The following is a 19,367-nucleotide window of genomic DNA, read 5'->3' on the forward strand; positions in this document are numbered from 1 at the left end:
CCAATCTTTGTCTGATAGCCAAACTGCCATGGGTCCAGGTGGCCTACCAAAAGGGGACTCATTTAGTTCAGGGCCAGCCACTTAAAGGTCTTCCTGATGTGTAAATGCCACTGGTCTGTAGTTATTAGAAGAGGTGCTTGCCCTCTTTGCAACAGGAACAATGCAGGATGTTTTCCATAGCAGCATCACTTTCTGAAGCCTTAGGGAAAGTCTGAACAGGTGACAGAGGACAGACAAAGTTGGTCATCACTTGCCTTAAGAACTTGAGGACTGATTCCATCTAGTCCCACAGCTTTTCCTGTGTGTAACTTCCTCAGTTGTTTCCTTACTTGGTCTTCAGTTATGGACAGCCCATACTTTTGTTCTGAGGTGGTGTTATGCCTAACCATTCCAGTTGACATGGTAGAAGTTGCTAATGCATTAGGGATGGAGGGGGGAAACAGGTCATTAGAAGAAGGTGGCAGTGGGTGGGAAAATCTATTTAAAAATTGGTTCAGGGCATTAGCTTTGTCCACATTAACCACATCACTTTATATATTCTATCATTGACTTTATATATTCAGGAGTGACTTTATATACTCTGACTTTATATTTTCAGGAATGACTTTGACTTTATATATTCAGACTTTGACTTTATATATGCAGTTGCTGACTATATATTTTTAGATCTTGACTTTATATATTTGGATAATTACTTTATATATTCAATGTATTCAATGTATTTTTGTGTTTGGCACCCCATTATATACAGTGGTGTGAAAAACTATTTGCCCCCTTCCTGATTTCTTATTCTTTTGCATGTTTGTCACACAAAATGTTTCTGATCATCAAACACATTTAACCATTAGTCAAATATAACACAAGTAAACACAAAATGCAGTTTTTAAATGATGGTTTTTATTATTTAGGGAGAAAAAAAATCCAAACCTACATGGCCCTGTGTGAAACAGTAATTGCCCCCTTGTTAAAAAATAACCTAACTGTGGTGTATCATACCTGAGTTCAATTTCCGTAGCCACCCCCAGGCCTGATTACTGCCACACCTGTTTCAATCAAGAAATCACTTAAATAGGAGCTGCCTGACACAGAGAAGTAGACCAAAAGCACCTCAAAAGCTAGACATCATGCCAAGATCCAAAGAAATTCAGGAACAAATGAGAACAGAAGTAATTGAGATCTATCAGTCTGGTAAAGGTTATAAAGCCATTTCTAAAGCTTTGGGACTCCAGCGAACCACAGTGAGAGCCATTATCCACAAATGGCAAAAACATGGAACAGTGGTGAACCTTCCCAGGAGTGGCCGGCCGACCAAAATTACCCCAAGAGCGCAGAGACGACTCATCCGAGAAGTCACAAAAGACCCCAGGACAACGTCTAAAGAACTGCAGGCCTCACTTGCCTCAATTAAGGTCAGTGTTCATGACTTCACCATAAGAAAGAGACTGGGCAAAAACGGCCTGCATGGCAGATTTCCAAGACGCAAACCACTGTTAAGCAAAAAGAACATTAGGGCTCGTCTCAATTTTGCTAAGAAACATCTCAATGATTGCCAAGACTTTTGGGAAAATACCTTGTGGACTGATGAGACAAAAGTTGAACTTTTTGGAAGGCAAATGTCCCGTTACATCTGGCGTGAAAGGAACACAGCATTTCAGAAAAAGAACATCATACCAACAGTAAAATATGGTGGTGGTAGTGTGATGGTCTGGGGTTGTTTTGCTGCTTCAGGACCTGGAAGGCTTGCTGTGATAGATGGAACCATGAATTCTACTATCTACCAAAAAATCCTGAAGGAGAATGTCCGGCTATCTGTTCGTCAACTCAAGCTGAAGCGATCTTGGGTGCTGCAACAGGACAATGACCCAAAACACGCCAGCAAATCCACCTCTGAATGGCTGAAGAAAAACAAAATGAAGACTTTGGAGTGGCCTAGTCAAAGTCCTGACCTGAATCCAATTGAGATGCTATGGCATGACCTTAAAAAGGCGGTTCATGCTAGAAAACTCTCAAATAAAGCTGAATTACAACAATTTTGCAAAGATGAGTGGGCCAAAATTCCTCCAGAGCGCTGTAACAGACTCATTGCAAGTTATCGCAAACGCTTGATTGCAGTTATTGCTGCTAAGGGTGGCCCAACCAGTTATTAGGTTCAGGGGGCAATTACTTTTTCACACAGGGCCATGTAGGTTTGGATTTTTTTTTCTCCCTAAATAATAAAAACCACCATTTACAAACTGCATTTTGTGTTTACTTGTGTTATATTTGACTAATGGTTAAATGTGTTTGATGATCAGAAACATTTTGTGTGACAAACATGCAAAAGAATAAGAAATCAGGAAGGGGGCAAATAGTTTTTCACACCACTGTATATAGGGGAATAGACAAAGTAAACAAAAAAATGTTGGTGTGACAACCCAGCCCTCCCATTTAATAACAAATCAAATAAAAATGGCTCTTGGCGCAAAATAAACAGGCTTTCAATGTTGTGGCACAAAAAATTGACACACACAAAATGTAGCCTCTGGTGGCTCTCTGCTAAGGGTCTATTTGTGGAGCTCCATCCTGCAGTAGGTTAGGCTCAAGATTGAGATGAGAACGGCTTCCTTTATATGGTTCAGACTGGAAGGGGTAGGGTGTCTCAGAATGATTGGGGGGGGGGGGCACTTGACCTCAAGGTGTCTTCTTGGAGCTGCGGCGCAAAAAGACAAGACGAATAGCGGCAGCATCTCTTCTTGTCCCAGAGTGGTGTCACATACCTGATCTAAGTCGAAAGAGTGGTCCACAAATGCACTATGTATTAGCTAACCATGTTACTTGGCTTTATCCAGGAAATTTCATAAGACAATTAATCAAAAGCATCAGAAGTACTAAATACTTTTCTGTATACAGTGGGGTTTTTTATACCAAAAGCAAATATATGTGGCAGGCAGTATGATGTAGAGTTTAAAACTTTGGATCTAGGACTTCAAACCCTGATGTTGTGAGTTCAAATCCTGTGTGAACACCAGGGGGCGCACCAACTCACCAACACATGACTCAACAGACACAAGCTCAAGACCAGCACTCACAAAGCTTTTATTAAAGCATGGAAAATGCTTTCCTTTTTGTTTTTCACCTGCAGTGAAGTACAAAGCACAAGTACAGTTAATAAGCACATAAACTTTGTCTCTTCTCTCTCTTCAGACTCTTCTGTCTCCACTCCTCTTCCAGGTAGTTTTGTCCTCCACCTCCCATAACTCTGGCACCCCATGCAGAGTGAGGTAGCTACTTCTGTGGAGCACCTGAAAGTGCTACACGATCTCCTTCTGGGCGTACTTCTGGGTGTGGCTGCAGTTCTGCAGAGAAGGGTTCCGTTGTTCCGCATATGTCCCCTGGCAGTGGCCATGGGCCAAAACAGGGTTGAGCTTCCATGCTCCAAATGAGTGGAACCGTAGCAACTGCCCTCTGTTGTTCCAGGGGAGGTAATACCCTGTGAAAGCTCTTTCCCCCAGTCCTTACTGGCCAGGAAGAAGTCTCGGCTATCTGTTACACCTGCTATTGACACCATGTTATCATGAGCATGTCACTTCACTTGTTCTCTAATAGGAAAAACAAACAAAATGTACCTAATTGTATCTCAAATGTTGTAAGTCACCGTGGGAAAAGGTCACTGCCAAATAATAAGTAAAAATATTATTAGGTCACTGTAGCTGCTTACTCTTGAACATGCTATATACAATTGCATATGAGTAAAACATTCCTATATTGAATCAATTTCTGCTTTTCCTAGTGACTTGGATTTTGTTGATAGTCATTACAAAACACAATTTTACTGTAAAGTGTATTCTTTCGAATTAAAATGGGTAATCAATAAGAATAATATGAACTGTAGGAATAATATGAACTTTAAGTATGCCTGTATATTACTATCATTATTATATGTTTATAATTTTCACTTGTTTATGTCATTCGCTCAAGTATTTCTTTACATGTTTTTCACCAGTTGTATGTTCAAGCTTGTATTTTTTTTTTTACCATAGCCATAGATGGACAATACATTTCTAACACTGAAACAAATTTTACTTTATCTTATAAACAACACTGATGTGTACATGCTGCACATTTAGGCAGTCCATGCAATTAATTGAATATTTTTACTTTTGGGGTTGTTTTCTCTAGTGCTTGAATTGGAAGAAAATAACTTGACAGTATTATGTGTTAGAGGCTTCCCTTCCTTTATACTTCTGGAAAAGCAACACCAATACTCACAGCTGCAGCACCGTGCACCCTCATGGGAGCTTACGGCATGCTTGCTAACCATTGAGCTTTGCATCTTCATTGAGCTTTGGTGAACTTTCTATTCCCATTTCACATTTTATTGTACATGGCAAATGTGATTATGTCAGTTTTTACCTGTCCTCTAGTCATCCACCCAGCCTATTGGTTAGTGCTGCTGTCAGTTGCTTCTGCTGCATCCTTGATTTTCATTAAGCCACCTTAAAGTGTAGCGCAGACCATGTCAGTTAAATATAGACAAAAAAATTATGTGTTGGCTAATTTTCTTTTTTCTATAACATCACCAAATTTCAGTCAAACCAGTCAAAGCATTTTTTTAGATTTTTGGAGTATTTATTTTTTCTACTGTTGGGTTTTTTTTTTATCCCTAATTACTGATATATATTGAAATGTCCTTTCTAAACGGATACCAACAGCCTTAGGTGGACAGTCTTGCCAATTTTCAGCTTTATATCAAAACCAAAAATAGAGCTTTTGTTGATGAGTGTGTGAATGAGTCACTCAACTTTATATATATATAGGTTTCTAAACTCTTCTAAACTGGCGGTCCAACACATCCCAAAAGAGTTGAATAGGCCAGGGCTTTGTGCAGGCCATTCAAGCTTGTACACAGTAAACTCATCAAACTATTTCTTTATGGACCTGGTTTTGTTCTCGGGGTATAGTCATACTGGAACACAAAAGGGCTTTCCTCAAAATGTTACTGCAAAGTTGGAAACACACAATTGTCTAAAATATCTTTGTATGCTGTAGCATTAACAGTACCCTTCACTACAACCAAGGGGCCTAACCCAAACCTTGATAAACAGCTCATACCTTTATCCCTCCTCCACCAAACTTTACAGTGGACATATTGCAGTCTGTAAGGCAACATTCACTTGGGATCCACCAAATCCAGATTTGTCCATCAAATTGCCAGATAGTGTAGTGTTATCATCATTCTGGGGAATATGTTTCCAGTCAAATGGCAGTATGTTTTGTTGCCACCCCACGGTTGTCATTGTGCATAATAACTTTAGACTTTTATGCAGTCATTTGGCCATGGGAACCCATATTATGAAGTTCCCAACACACACTTCTTGTGCTTTGTGCTTTGTTGCTTCCAGAGACAATTTGGAACTCTGTTGTGGGTGATGCAACAGAGAATAGGCAATTTGTATGCACTATGCAATCAGCTGCCCAGCTCTATGAGTGACTGAGCTATTGTTCCTCCTGGATACTTCCACTTCACAATAAAGGCCCTTACAGTTGACTGGGGCAGATCTATAGGAGCAGAAGCTTCACATATTGACTTATGGCAAATGACAGCATCCTATGATTGATAGATAGATAGATAGATAGATAGATAGATAGATAGATAGATAGATAGATAGATAGATAGATACTTTATTAATCCCAGGGGGAAATTCACATATTCCAGCAGCAAAAATATTAAATTAAAGAGTAATAAAAATGCAGGTAAAAAAAAAAAAACAGACAATAACTTGAATAATGTTCAACATTTACCCCCGCTGGTGGAATTGAAGAGTCGCATAGTTTGGGGGAGGAATGATCTTCTCAGTCTGTCAGTGGAGTAGGACAGTGACAGCAGTCTGTCGCTGAAACTGCTTCTCTGTCTGGAGATGATACTGTTTAATGGATGTAGTGGATTCTCCATAATTGATATTCTCTCATAATTGATAGTACAGAAATTAAAGTCACTGAGCTCTTCAGTACAACCCATTCTACTGCTAATGTTTCTTAATTGAGATTGCATGGCTATGCGCTTGATTTTATGCACCTAACAATGGGTGTGGCTGAAACACCTACTTTTGGCCATAGAGTGTGCGTGTATATGTATCCACTACCATTCAAAAGTTTTGAACACCTCAGTTTTTTCAGATGTTATGGAAATGTGTATAGTATAATGTCTTGATGTTACATAAAATCAAAGTAAAGAACAAATAAACAGCAGCAAATAACAAAATAAGTTAAGGAATCATTTTATTCAAATTTTTGATTCATCAAAGTAGCCACCTTTTGCTAATGTAATAGCCAAACTGTGGTAACCCTTTTGATTCAGAATGCCAGTCACTCTGTGCAAGTCACAAATTGCTTGCTTCAACTTGCAAGGCTTAATTTACTTTAATTGCTGCAGAACATTTCTCTCTCTCTCTCTCTCTCTCTGTATATATATATATATATATATATATATATATATATATATATATATATATATATATATATATATATATATATATATATATATATATATATATATATATATATATATATATAGTCTTGTGAAAAAGTTTGGGAACCCCTCTCAGCCTGCTGGGGTGTTTTCCGAATAAAGATTTTTAGTGAAGCAGTATTTAGTTGTATGTAATTAAGTCAAATGTGAAAAACTGGCTTTGCAAAAATTTGGGTCCCCTTGTAATTTTGCTGATTTGAATGCATGTAACTGCTCAATACTGATTACTTGCAACACCAAATTGGTTGGATTAGCTTATAAAGCCTTGAACTTCATAGACTGGTGTGTCCAATCATGAGAAAAGGTATTTAAGGTGGTCAATTGCAAGTTGTGCTTCCCTTTGACTCTCCTCTGAAAAGTGACAGTATGGGATCCTCAAAGCAACTCTCAAAAGATCTGAAAACAAAGATTGTTCAGTATCATGGTTTAGGGGAAGGCTACAGAAAGCTATCTCAGAGGTTTAAACTGTCAGTTTCAACTGTAAGGAATGTAATCAGGAAATGGAAGGCCACAGGCACAGTTGCTGTTAAACCCAGGTCTGGCAGGCCAAGAAAAATACAGGAGCGGCATATGCGCAGGATTGTGAGAATGGTTACAGACAACCCACAGATTACCTCCAAAGACCTGCAAGAACATCTTGCTGCAGATGGTGTATCTGTACATCGTTCTACAATTCAGTGCAATTTGCACAAAGAACATCTGTATGGCAGGGTGATGAGAAAGAAGCCCTTTCTGCACTCACACCACAAACAGAGTTGCTTGTTGTATGCAAATGCTCATTTAGACAAGCCAGATTCATTTTGGAACAAAGTGCTTTGGACTGATGAGACAAAAATTAAGTTATTTGGTCATAACAAAAAGCGCTTTGCATGGCGGAAGAAGAACACCGCATTCCAAGAAAAACACCTGCTAACTATTGTCAAATTTGGTAGAGGTTCCATCATACTGTGGGCTGTGGGGCTAGTTCAGGGACTGGGGCCCTTGTTAAAGTTGAGGGTCGAATGAATTCAACCCAATATCAACAAATTCTTCAAGATAATGTTCAAGCTTCAGTCGCAAAGTTGAAGTTACGCAAGGGTTTGATATTCCAACAAGACAATGACCCAAAACACAGTTCGAAGTCTACAAAGGCATTTATGCAGAGGGAGAAGTACAATGTTCTGGAATGGCCGTCACAGTCCCCTGACTTGAATATCATCGAAAATCTATGATGATGATGGGATGATTTGAAGCAGGATATCCATGCTCGGCAGCCGTCAAATTTAACTGAACTGGAGAGATTTTGTATGGAAGAATGGTCAAAAATACCTCCATCCAGAATCCAGACAGTCATCAAAGGCTATAGGAGGCATCTAGATGCTGTTATATTTGCAAAAGGAGGCTCAACTAAGTATTGATGTAATATCTCTATTGGGGTGCTCAAATTTATGCACCTGTCTAATTTTGTTATGAAGCATATTGCATATTTTCTGTTAATCCAATAAACTTAATGTCACTGCTGAAATACTACTGTTTCCATAAGGCATGTCATATATTAAAATGAAGTTGCTACTTTGAAAGCTCAGCCAATGATAAACAAAAATCCAAAGAATTAAGAGGGGATCCCAAACTTTTTCATATGACTGTATCTTAATACATAATTCGCCTGCCTCCTCACTCACTCACTCACTCACTCACTCATGTCCGTCCGAAGCCGAATGCGCAGTCGCCTTCTGCGCACGTCCGAAGCTGAATGCGCAGTCGCCTTCTGCGCAGCTGCCCGAAAAACCTTACGAGACCAACATCCAACCCCAACATCGTGGCAGGTGGAGAATTTTCGGCCGCAAAAATTCAAAGAGAAAGGCGACTTCGATTAAAGCTCTAGAGGCCCGAAAGGCGATTTCGACTACAATGCGAGGCCTAATTACGCATTCTGATTCAATTAGACATTCATTCAATACACCTATATCAGGTTTGTGGTGCTTATACTTATTACTATTCCATATTGTACTAGAACATTCATCAATCAAAGTTATACTGTAGGCCTGGAAAATTAATCAACTAACAGTACAAGCTTGTACAGTAATGATTAAAGTGGACTATAATCATTACAAAACAATTTCTTCGTCACATATAATTTGTTCTTCACACACTGCTGACACAAGCTCGTGCCCGTGTCAACTTATGTTGTCGAAACGGGCTCTTTGTCTAGTATATATATATATAGTAAATTAGTGGATGCTTGGTGGCACTGTTGCTAACCTATTCCCCAACAGACAAACACACTGGACACAGGTTAAAATCACCAAGAAGTAATTTAATTTCTTCTTTCCTGTGTTGTTCCCCAAAGCATCTCCACTAGCATCAACAGCAATAAATACACACAGTAAGTCACTAAATTCTCCTCCACACCTCCCAGCAAGCTCTGTCACACTCCCTTCCAACTCCGGCTCGCCTGCTGGGTTCCCATCAGTCCTTTAAATAGTCTTTGAACAGGAAGTGCATCTGTCCTTCCGACCACATGACTGACTGGCACTTCCAGGTCTAACAGGTCTAATAAAGAACAGGGATTTTCTTCAGCCCGGAAGTGCTTTGGGGCTTCCGTCCTCGTGACTACCTTGTACTTCCGGGCCACAAAGAAAGAATATGTCCCCAGGTCCTTTGACAGCTCCTGCTGGCGGTACCCACGGCACCCAGCATGGCTGTGTGTCCGAACTCCATGTCCCATAGTGCCCTGCGGGAATCCACTGCAGTGTTTTGGGGGAAGCAGTATTGGCAAATAGCTGCCTTCCTGAATCCTTCTATTCCAGGGGCGTCCTGGCTGGGTTGAGCTTCCAGCCGTCCATCACAATACTGTATATATATATATTGTCACAAAACTCACAATGAGACATAGCAAGGTTTAGGGCAGCCACCTGTATAATATGGTATCCTGGCTGCAAATCGTTTTTTAAGTTGATAGCATTGCTGCGCACAAAACTGAGTCGAATACAGAACTGAGGGAATAGGGAAAAGGTGGAGGCTTTTAAAGTGGAAGACAGGAAGCGAAGTCAAAGGGGTCGGGCTCATGTAGGTCTTCTGTCATTGGTGCAAGCCCGGACGTGACATCACAGGGTCCGGAGCCAGCAAGTTCTCCTTCCATTAGCTCAGTCCCGGAAGTGACATCAAGAGGACCAGGTGGAATCTCCTGTGAATGGTCTGCAGGCAAGGGAGAAAAAGAGTCAGTGCACTCTGCCACATCCCGGTATATCTCGGAACTGTCCTTACTCAAGCCCTTTAGCTGCCTCCCATGCGCACGTGTGTGACAATATATATATATATATTATACAAAAAATCTTGGGTCGAGACGTGATCATCTCAGAGAGACACTTTGAAGTCCCGCAAGACTACTTGCACGTCACGCCCTACTTACAAACAATTTCTCGGAGACACTTTTACATCCCACAAGACAAGGAAGTGAGACAAAAGGACAGCTGCTGTATCGGCTTTTAAATGATTGACATGCAGCATGACCTGCAGATCATGCACCATGGCACAAGCAGCAACTGACTTAAAGGACAGTTGCTGTACAGGCTTTTAAATGATTGTCATGCAGTATGACATGCAGATCATGCAGCACAGCAGCAGCAGCTTCTGTACAGGCTTTTAAATGATCGATGCACCATGCGACATGCAGAACATGCAGCTCGATAGCAGCAGCTACAAGCCAGGAGCTGATTCATCCGCATTGTTGTGTCTTACACATTCTACCTTATATAAAATTGAGAAATGCTGTATCATAACCGCTTTTCATGTTTTTCTTTTTATTTACTTGTTGTATAACTAAGAAAACATATCAATGTGCATACGCACACATAATGGTTAACAGTATACATACACCACAAAAAAGTAGATCCACTAACACAACGTACATAACAACTCCTCCCACGCAGCACTGAAACTATATAAAAAAAAAAATATATATATATATTCTCACAAATATTTTCAGCTATAACAGCATATAAAATTTAACATTCAAATCTTTTAGGAGGTTTCCTAACTCTGTCAGGGTAATGTCTAGTGCATGTTGAGCTAGAACTACCAACTGAGTCCTGACTCTCAGGCTGCGGTGTTTCCTGGTTGTCTGTGGTGATGGTGGACTCCTGACCATCACACTCTAGTACAGCCATGCCGTGCGATGCAGTTGGCTGTGCAATTTCTTCCTGTTGGTGGTTGTCAGAAGGAGTAGTGTCTAACAATTGATTTGTATATCGACGCCAGACAACATCATCCCCAATGTCTACGGTATAAGTAAGTGCTCCTGTCTGTGAGGCAATGACACTTTGCTGCCATGACCGGCCATTGTTACGATAATCGCGAGCCAAAACTCTCTGACCCACACAAAAGGTACGCAGGGTTTGTGACTTTTGACTCTGATTCCAGGCGGCCTGCTTCTGTTGGACATGCCTACGTAGGTCAGGATTCATCAAGTCCAGGCGGGATCTCAGGGGACGGCCTAGAAAAAGCTTTGCAGGTGTTTGTCCGGTAGTCGAATGGGTGCTGTTAAGATAAGCCAGTAAAAACTTGGACACTTTGTGCTGTAGTGATATTCCTTCAGAGGACATTGCCTTAATGGGCTGTTTGAAGGACTGCACAAAACGCTCAGCAAGACCATTTGTTACAGGGTGGTATGGTGCTGTGGTAATGTGTTGTATTCCATTTTTCCTGAGGAAGGTTTTAAACTCCTCAGTCAAGAACTGGCTACCATTATCACTTACTATTTGTTCTGGTACTCCTGTACGCAAGAACAAGTTACGTAGGAGTTCCACTGTCTTTATGGCAGTTGCTTTAGTGGTACAAAAAACCTCTGGCCACTTAGAGTGGGCATCTACAACAATAAGAAACATCTTATCAAAGAATGGGCCTGCATAGTCAATGTGTATGCGCTGCCAAGGGGTGGTGGGCCATTCCCAGGGGTGCAGCGGTGCAGACGTTGGTGAATTTTGAGTCTGCTGGCACCCATTACCCATCTTTGTGAGGTCTTCCAGCTGGTGATCAATGCCAGGCCACCAGACATAGCTGCGAGCCAGGTTCTTCATCTTTACTACCCCTAAGTGCCCTTCATGTAGCACCTCAAGGACCTTGGTGCGAAGTTTTGGCAGAATTATAACACGTGTGCCCCACAAAATGCAACCTTGACTTACAGACAGTTGGTCACGTCGTGATGAGTAGGCTGATAAAGTTGCATTACCCTTGGATGGCCAGCCTTTAACTGTCAGTTCATAAACTTTAGAAAGTGTTGGGTCGCAGCGCGTCTCTCGCTGGATGTCAGAGCACATGACTGGCAATGAGTCTACCTGAGCCATTTGGAACATGTCTACTGGTTCCGCTAAATTCCTGGGGTGTGATAACTCCAATGGAAGCCGTGACAGTCCATCAGCATTACCATGATGCTCTGTACCTTTGAATGCAATAGTGTAAGTGTGGGCCCCAAGAAATAATGCCCATCATTGAAGTCGTGCAGCAGCCATACCTGGGACACCTTTACATGGATTAAAGATGGACAACAGTGGTCGATGATCAGTCAGCAAGGTAAAATGTCTCCGATATAAATATTGGTTAAACTTCTTAACTCCCCAAACCAAACTAAGGGCTTCTCTATCAATTTGGGCATAACTACGCTCTGCTGGAGTTAAGGATCTTGAGGCAAAGGCAATTGGCCGTTCCGTCCCATCAGTGAACTTGTGTGACAATACGGCACCAATACCATAAGGAGAGGCATCGCATGCAAGCTGGACTGGCAAGTTGGGGTCATAATGAGTTAGCACATTGTCAGATGTTACAAGAGATTTTGCCTCTTTGTACGCACGCTCACAGTCTTTAGTCCAGCACCATGCTGTTTCACTGCGCAGCAAACTGTTTAAAGGATGCAAAACAGTCGAAAGATTTGGAAGGAACTTGTGATAATAATTAACCAGTCCCAAAAATGACCACAATTGAGATGCATTTTGGGGTTTCGGTGGTTTCAGGACAGCTTCAATTTTGTTTTTACATTTATGTAAGCCTTCTTTATCAATTTGATGTCCACAATACTCAATGGAATTTTTGAAAAATTCACACTTATTTTTGTTTACTCTCAAGCCAAAGTCTGCTAATCTGTTCAGGACTTTTCCTAGATTCTCTAGATGCTCCCTGTCATCAGCCCCTGTAACAAGAATGTCATCAAGGTAGCACTGAGTGCCTGGAATGCCCTGTAAGACTTGTTCTATGTCCTTCTGCCATATGGCTGGTGCTGAAGCAACTCCAAAAACCAAACGGTTATACTGGTAAAGGCCTTTAGTAGTGTTAATAGTGAAATACTTTTTGGAGGAATCATCCACTTCCATTTGTAGGTATGTTTGTGCAAGGTCAATTTTTGAAAACTTTTCTCCTCTGCCCAGAGATGCAAATATATCATCTATACGGGGTAAGGGATATTGTTCAGTTTTTAACACTGGGTTCACTGTCGCCTTAAAGTCACCACATATGCGCACAGTGCCATCACCCTTTACGACTGGCACAATTGGTGTCGCCCATTCAGACCATTCCCCTTTTGTCAGTATGCCTTCCCTTTCTAGTCTTTGCAATTCTGCTTCGACTTTGGGACGTAGGGCATATGGCACTGGCCTTGCCTTGTGAAACCTTGGCACTGCGTTATCTTCTAATACAAACTGGGCTTTCATATGTTTTAGTGTGCCAATGCCATCCCAAAAAAACTGTGCATACTGTGAGAGTAGCTCTTTAAAACTGTTATTTATGGACTAGTTGTTTGATTTTTTTATTGTTTGCATGGCTTTGATTGACTGCAAATCCAACTGTATTTTCTTCAGCCACTCACGTCTCAACAGTGGTACACCCCCTTTTTTAATTACATAAAGTGGCAATGTATGTGTTTTCCCTGTATATTTCACATTTACATTAACTATTCCCAAGGGTGCTATTTTCTCACCAGTATATGTTTTCAACATTACAGGGACTGTCTCCAGGATGCAATGTGCAAAATGTTCCTTATAATCCTTATAGCAGATCACTGACAGGGCTGATCCTGTGTCCAGCTCCATCTTAAAAGGCACGCCTTCCACTTCAAGGTACACCCACAAGATTCCTCTGTCTGCCTCTTTAAGTGCATAGATGTCAAAGCAAGCTAGCTCGTTCGTGTTCAGAAGAGTCTGATGTGGCAGTATTCATTTCGTGCACGTTTTTATGTTTCTGTTTATTCATTGCGAACTTTTTGTCACGTGGCCGGGTATTGCACATTTTCTGAATATACCCTGGTTTCTGACATTGACGACACACTTTGTCTTTAAACCAGTACTCCGAAGCGTTGTGTGACTTTTTCCCATATCTGTAGCAGGGTTCATTTCTCACGTGTGTCGCTTCCAATTTATGTGTGTTACACTCTGTCGCGATCTTCTGCTGCAGCTCCATTGACACTGCAATTTCTACGGCACGAGGCAGGGTTAATGTACACTCAGTCAAGAGTCGTTTTTGTATATTTTCATTGTGCAATCCACACACAAGCCTGTCTCTTAAAGAATCTGACAAGTTTTCTCCAAATTCACAGTGCTCTGCGAGCCTTCTCAGTTCTGCTATGTACTCCGTTACAGTCTCCGTCTTTGTTTGGTTACGTTTATGAAAGCGAAAACGCTCTGCAATTACAAGCGGTTTAGGGTTCAAATGATTTTGCAGGACTTCCACTATTTGGTTGAATGTTTTCTCGGCTGGTTTTGCTGGTGCCACTAAACTGCGAAGCAAGTTGTAGGTTCTAGCTCCCATTAAGCTAAGTAACACGGCAACTTTCTTTCCGTCATTAATCTTGTTCGCCAGGCAGTACTGTTCTAGTCTTTCAACATACATGGCCCAGTCCTCCACCGAACTATCAAAACTGTCCATTTTCCCCACACAACCAGACGTTTTCTTCTCTACTCTGTTCACTTTTTTTTTCGCTTATTTAATTTGTTTTACTCACAGCTCCTTTTTGTGCAGCGTATCCTGGGTAAAGAGACTCCAGCGAATGCACTTGCTTTTCGATGCTCGTTCTTCCTCGTTGCTTTCTTGAAAATAGCTCTGAAATAGCTCCATACAAATTCAGTTTTTGGTTCAATAGTATGGTGAAAACAAAGGTGCATGTAAACCTCGTCACCAGTTGTTGCGTCTTACACATTCTACCTTATATAAAATTGAGAAACGCTGTATCATAACCGCTTTCCATGTTTTTCTTTTTATTTACTTGTTGTATAACTAAGAAAACATATCAATGCGCATACGCACACATAATGGTTAACAGTATACATACACCACAAAAAAGTAGATCCACTAACACAATGTACATAACATGCATCTCCTTAGTGTGCATTCAGCCCCCCCCTTCACAACGTAAGTCCCCTAGTATATATATATATATACAGTAATCCCTTGCTATATCGCGCTTCGCCTTTCGCGGCTTCACTCTATCACGGATTTTATATGTAAGCATATTTAAATATATATCGCAGATTTTTTGCTGGTTCGCGGATTTCTGCGGACAATGGGTCTTTTAATTTCTGGTACATGCTTCCTTAGTTTGTTTGCCCGGTTGATTTCATACAAGGGATGCTATTGGCAGATGGCTGAGAAGCTACCCAACTTACTTTTCTCTCTCTCTCTCTTGCGCTGACATTCTCTGATCCTGACGTAGGGGGATTGAGCAGGGGGGCTGTTCGCACACCTAGATGATACGGACGCTCGTTTAAAAATGCTGAAAGATTATCTTCACTTTGCTCCCTTCTGTGCAGCTGCTTCGTGAAGCGACATGCTGCACGGTGCTTCGCATACTTAAAAGCACGAAGGGCACGTATTGATTTTTGATTGTTTGTTTTTATCTGTCTCTCTCTCTCTTTCTCTGCTCCTGACGGAGGAGGTGTGAGCTGCCGCCTTCAACAGCTTTGTGCCACCTTCAACAGCTTTGTGCCGCGGTGCTTCGCAAACTTAAAAGCCAAACAGCCCTATTGATTTGTTTGCTTTTCTCTATCTCTCTGACATTATCTGCTCCTGACGCGCACTCCTTTGAAGAGGAAGATATGTTTGCATTCTTTTAATTGTGAGACGGAACTGTCATCTCTGTCTTGTCATGGAGCACAGTTTAAACTTTTGAAAAAGAGACAAATGTTTGTCTGCAGTGTTTGAATAAAGTTCCTGTCTCTCTACAACTTCCTGTGTTTCTGTGCAAATCTGTGACCCAAGCATGACAATATAAAAATAACCATATAAGCATATGGTTTCTACTTCGCGGATTTTCACCTTTCGCGGGGGGGGGTCAGGAATGCAACCCCCGCGATGGAGGAGGGATTACTGTATATATATATATATATATATATGGTTGAAATAGTTTACTGTCAAATAAATGCAAAGAGTACACAACACGTGTTTCGCCCTCATTCTGGGCTCATCAGGTGTACACACTCCACTGCACTCCCTCTCGGGAATCGAACTTCGGACGTCAGCGGCGATGCCCCTAACGTTGCGCCACGGCGTGTGGTTCGTTTATTTGACAGCATGTAGATCGGGGTAATTGCATTCACGGCATTCGTAGTCTGTGTCACAATCTGATTGTATGGGTGGCGTGGCGGATGTTAGCAGATTGCTGGCCAACCACAATGGTAATGTTGCTGCCGGAATCGAACAAGGCTGTGGTCTTGTACCCGTTTACGATCACCACGCCAGTGTGTTGGACCACCAACGGGTTAGTCAGAGCACACCAACCCCTCCTCCCCCTCCACCTGCATTCCTCCTCGCTCCCAAGCGGTTTGCGCGCCCGCAACTCCAGGGATGTACGGGGGGGGGAGGGGGGGGGGGGCGTTGGGTAGGTTTAGGGACGTACAGCGGCTGAGCTCGACTAAGGGACGGTTCTGCTCTCCCAGGTTGTGAGGCCGTCCCCTGCATGTCAATGAGGTTGATTAATTCTTTCATATTTTGAAAGTCTTTACCCCAGACAGGCTGGGCGAAACCGCAGGGTAGTGCCTTTAGGAGCAGATAGCAAGCCACCTGCTCTATTATTTGGTAGGGCTTGTTTTCACTTGGCCATAACCAGTGCCCTACCATAGCCCACAATGACCAGGCTTGCTTGTGGGTTGGCCACTCTGGGTCCAACCTTCACTTTCTTATTTCATTCACCTGCCAGTCTGGGGTACCCCTATGTGAAACTCGGGGTTCTGCCTTCACAGGGAGACGGGCACTCTCCCCCAGGAGAGCATAATAAGCCCCCTTCGCCTCCCTCCTCCGGGGCAGCCCAAGTCTGTGAGCCTCTCTCGCACACCCCCTGGCCAGCCTGGGTTGTCCAGAAAGTGGGCCAGGAGCGGAGCCTGCACCGGGTCTTTCCAAATCGCGGGACACCCTCCCCACCTGAAAACTCGGCCCCGGTATGCTCCCACCTGGGTATGGTGCAAGTCCTGTCCCCTTCTCTTCTGGGACCTTTCCATCCTGCCGACTACGCCAGTGTTACAAACTCCTCACAGAGCCATAGCAAGGTTTGGGGCAGCCACCTGTATAACTGGTATCCTGGCTACAATGTCGAACAAGTGAATACAGCAGTGATGTGCACAAAACCGGGTCCAAACCAGAACTGAGGGATTAGGGAAATGGTGGAGGCCTTTAATGGGGAAGACAGGAAGTGAGGTCAAAAGGGTCGAGCTCATGAGGGTCTTCAACCATAGGCTTAAGCCCGGACGTGACATCACAGGGGCCGGAGCTGGCAAGGTCTTCTTCCATAGTCTCGGACCCGGAAGTGACGTCAAGAGGACCAGGTGGAATCTCTCGTGCAGGAAAGGGAGAAAAAGAGTCAGTGTACTCTGTCACATCCTGGTCTGAATTGGAATTGCCCTTACTCAAGCCCTTTAGCTGCCTCCCATGCGCATGTATGTGACAATATATATATATATATATATATATATATATATATATACTATCCATGTGCGCCCAACTACGTTGCGCGTGTTAAAGTTGTCTGTGAAGGGCTCCCTGTTTAAACGCGGCTGCCAGGCGTGAACTGGGCCCTTCGTCGCACATCATTATGACTTTTTATAAGGGAAACAAAATTACAAAATAAAACCCTTGGACATTGATTCATTAGGAACAGCCTACTCGGCATCACTGTCCGAATAGTAATTATGTGGTGGTGTAGGAGCATTTCTGCTTCTCTCCATTCACAATCTCGTTTTCACGACGCTGTTGTTTCCTCTCACGATCTCTTCTCAACCTTTCTCCAATCTCGCAGGTTGCTTTGTGGCAATCCAAAGATTAAGGCAATATACAGGGAGCAATGGTTATAAAAGGGGGACACATAGGTATCCAGGCTCTTTAAAGCATAAATAGGGATCACTTCACTGACATGTGAGCAAGCCAGGGTAAAACTGTGAGACACGCAGCACTCGCCGGCTACAACGTAACAATGATAATTTCCAGAACGTGCTGTTACGTTGTCATTCATTTTACCCACCGTCTTTCTTTCATTCATATGTTACGTAGGCACGTACCTTTTATCGTCGGCAATCTGAATTGTGAATTTCCCCCTGGGATTAATAAAGTATCTATCTATCTATCTATCTATCTATCTATCTATCTATCTATCTATCTATCTATCTATCTATCTATCTATCTATCTATCTATCTATCTATCTATCTATCTATCTATCTATCTATCTATCTATCTATCTCATTCTCTAACCAGGCCTCAGGAGCTAACCAGCGTAACACTGTCCACCACCCCTTTCATTATTCCTGGCACATTGTTGACATCCGTGAGTAACAACAATGTACTAAAATGGAAGGTGGTCTACGCATGCGTGGAATTTGCGGACAAACAAAGATCAAGATCCAAATGAAGATTATATATAAAGATTAGTTAATTTAAAGTACAATTTGTTTAGTTAGTCTGTGTTTTGAGGTGTGACTGGAGTACTACAGTCTTCAGTAGTATAAGCCTGGAGGAGATTCTTAATGCAATGCCTATGTTTTAGCTGTCTCTCTACTGCCATCTAGTGCTTCTTCTTCTAATTCATTCGCGGACAAACAAAGATCAAGATCCAAATGAAGATTATATATAGAGATATACAGAGAAAGAGAGAGACCCTGGCACCCCCCTCAGCTGTACTCAACAACCCCCCCCCCCCCCCCCACCCCCCCCCCCCCCCGCAATGCTGTGTGCTGAGACTCTGCCAGTTCAACTGAATGTTCATCGTGTAATGTATTTGTAGAACAAAGGCTGATGCTGCAAACATTTAAAACCGGCCACTGACCTGCCTTTTACTCACTTTCTGTCTTCTTTCTTTTAATCTGAAGAAGGGAGCTAATGCAGGAGAATTGCCAGAATCACTGCTTGCTGTGTGCTTTAGTACTGAAGTGACAAATCCTGTTTCAGAAAATGCTTTGTGATTGTTCCTGCAATTACAACAATAAAGCTGATATTCTTGGAAACCTGGACTCACCTCCTTCTGGATGGAAGTACCGGGAGAGACAGCATCCACCAGGCATTACCCTCCCAGGAATGCTAGAGGGCAGTCCTTCTGGTTGGCTGTGGCACCTTGGATTCCCACAGAGCATGCTGGGAGTTGGAGTTTAGAACTGCCCTGTTGGGTTCCATTGGGGCTGCCAGGGGGAGCTGTAGAACCCTACTTAGGGCTTCCATCACACTTGGGAGTAGTTCCAGTTAATCCTGATGAGCCAGCTTGAGCACTCCCAGGTGTAACATAAAAGGAGCTGCCTTACTCCATTTGAGGAGTGAGAGTCGGGAGGAAATGGGACAAAACTTACTGAAGGAGTGGTGGTGAAGAAGAGAAAGATTGTGTTAAAGACTGTGCTGCTGGGTGCTTTGTACTGTACTGTTGTG

General features: G+C 42.5%; 1 pseudogene; it reads right to left on the bottom strand.

Annotated features, from left to right (window-relative positions):
- Nucleotides 1-10,494: 10,494 nt before the first annotated feature.
- Nucleotides 10,495-13,188, bottom strand: LOC114666231 (uncharacterized protein K02A2.6-like; annotated as a pseudogene).
- Nucleotides 13,189-19,367: the final 6,179 nt, after the last annotated feature.

Source organism: Erpetoichthys calabaricus, chromosome 15, assembly GCF_900747795.2.
Source record: "Erpetoichthys calabaricus chromosome 15, fErpCal1.3, whole genome shotgun sequence".
Taxonomy (NCBI): Eukaryota; Metazoa; Chordata; class Cladistia; order Polypteriformes; family Polypteridae; genus Erpetoichthys; species Erpetoichthys calabaricus.